The 2337-nt window shown below is 44.3% G+C and overlaps 1 long non-coding RNA gene across 1 annotated transcript; it reads left to right on the forward strand.

The window, feature by feature from the left end:
- The first annotated feature begins 616 nt into the window (after positions 1-616).
- On the forward strand, positions 617-1860 carry LOC123092838 (uncharacterized). Its single transcript, XR_006444891.1, has 2 exons — positions 617-1090; positions 1276-1860. It is a non-coding gene; the product is annotated as an uncharacterized lncRNA (long non-coding RNA).
- The last annotated feature ends 477 nt before the right edge of the window (positions 1861-2337 follow it).

Raw genomic sequence — 2337 nt, forward strand, 5'->3', positions numbered from 1 at the left:
TAGAAAACATAGTCTGACTTTTGTCAGTAGATGTTCATATCTCTATTACCTTATGTTATGCTATATTTAAGAAAATCACTTTGAAGGTAATCATCTGTCAAAGTGACATGATGTAGACCTTGCAGTAATAGTGGATAGTTTGTAAAAATTTATAGTAGATGTCACTATTACCTTATGATATCTCGAGGTAGTCACATATAATATTAATATTTGGAAGAGCACTTGAAAGTAGTCATCTTATCAAATGACAAGACGTAGACCTCGCAGTAGTGACGGATAATCTGCAAATTACGCAGTAGATGCCATCATACCTTGTGATTCGCAAATAAAATATGATGTAGTCATATTAAGTATGACACTTCACAATCCTTGTTTTGAATTTACATCATGATTTGCAAGAAGAAGAAAATCAACTGCAAAACATAGTTGTTGCACTTATTGTAAATAATAGCACTAGTATCTTGGGGTCAATAGCAGATGTAATGGTCGACCCATCCAAAAACATAGGTTCAATGCCTTGGAACTCAACCAATATTATATACTGGTATTAACCATAATCTAAAACAATAAACCTGATGGCTTGTGTTCAAGTAATATTAAGTCTGATGATGCATTTGCCAATGAAAGAAACTAGAAGGTCTTAGACTCAAATGGCCGAAGGGATAAGGTTCCCTATCGTCATCCACTCATCCTCGATGCATCACAAATCCATCGATTTGTTTAGTTCTGCAGAGAGGCACCGATGTTGCGGTTCATGGCGTCGCCAGCCATAGCCGGGGGGCTTGCTCGTACAACGCCACGCGCCAGAGAGCGTTGCCGGCCGTCGGTTTCCCCATCGTGCCGGAGGACGTCGCCTCCACTGCTGCTCATGGTCCGCGCACGCCGAAGGGCTGCATGGCCGCGTCGTGGTTGGTTGCTCCGTGGGAGCCGCCTTGAGGCCGAGGGCCTCAGATGATGTCCGTGTGACGCGCGTGTCGCTCTTCGCGGAGGATTCAGGCCGAAGGAGGGCACCGCCGCACCACCGGGGTGCGTCGGGCGTAGTGGGTGTGCCTCCACCGACAGCGTTCATATTTGTTTTCTTCTGTTCTTGGTAAGGTTGCTTGTGTTTGATCGCCTCATAGAAGAAGTAGTACAGGTCGTGGACTTGATTCTATCCTGTGCTTCACTCCTTTTCTTCTCGGTTCTTGGTGTTCCTAGTAAAGCAATTGTTTTGTGCAAGAATAAAATCAAACTGAATCACCTTGTTTGACACCGATTTCTCTTTCTCGAGGCCAGCGATGTGTATGGCGTCCCTTATTGAAGGTCCCCGGAGTTGCTTGGTGCCGTTCGTCGCTTGATGCCGATGGGTAGTGCAGAAGCGAGCGCGGCGCGTGAGGGTGGCCTCGCCGGGCGCAAGAATGGCGCTGAGGGCCGTCGGGCGCTCCGTGGTGTGCCACGGATGCAATATGAGAACTCCGTCGCCGGACGAGCGTCGCGCGTCGGCCGTTTTGCCTCCAGATGCGGGAGAAGATCCCTTGGCGCCTCGCCGCTGTTACGCCGCCTCCCTATCACTTTCTTCTCGCTTTCTATGGCCAAATCGCTCTCGGTTACGAGCGTGCTAATAACGTGTTGAATGTAAAAGTGATTGAATTAAGGAAAGGCTCCTGATTTCATTGAATCTCAAGATATATATACACTCCGAAGAGGCGCCTTGTAGAGGCGGTAGTTACAATAGATATGGGAAGGAAAAGAACGCCTTGTAGAGGCGGTAGTTACAATAGATATGGGAAGGAAAAGAACGCGTCCGTACGGACACATGCGTCCGTACGAGGCGTCTGTTCGGTGTTGGACACACCTATTCAACTAATGACGGTTTGTTAATTAACCTGTGTTAATTAACTAACATGTAAAATCTATTCCTAACAAGTTTTCTATTTTTATTGCTCTGTTTTGAATTAGTAAAAATGCTAATTCATTTTTAAAACTCCCGAGACAAATTGTGGACACTAGTTGGTTTATTCCAAAGCCCCACAAATTATTCCAGAATATTTGGAGCAATCTAAAAATATATATATAATTCAAATGCCCCAATTCAAATACATTATGATTTAACTTAGAAATCCAGGAATGACCTATAAATATATTCATCATTTTTGGCAGAGGTTTTCACCTTTATCAGAAATCATGAACATTTCCAAAGGGCATTCTGGGTCATTGAGAAAATTATTTAGTAACCCTAGTTGGTTTAGGTGGTGCTGGGGTTTTTGAATCATCCCCATTTCATGTTTTTGAAAAATTAAACATGATGCAACACCAGATGCTAGCACTAGGCATTGACAAAACTAGGGATGTGACAGG

The sequence above is a fragment of the Triticum aestivum genome, chromosome 4B, assembly GCF_018294505.1.
Source record: "Triticum aestivum cultivar Chinese Spring chromosome 4B, IWGSC CS RefSeq v2.1, whole genome shotgun sequence".
In the NCBI taxonomy this organism is placed as follows: domain Eukaryota; kingdom Viridiplantae; phylum Streptophyta; class Magnoliopsida; order Poales; family Poaceae; genus Triticum; species Triticum aestivum.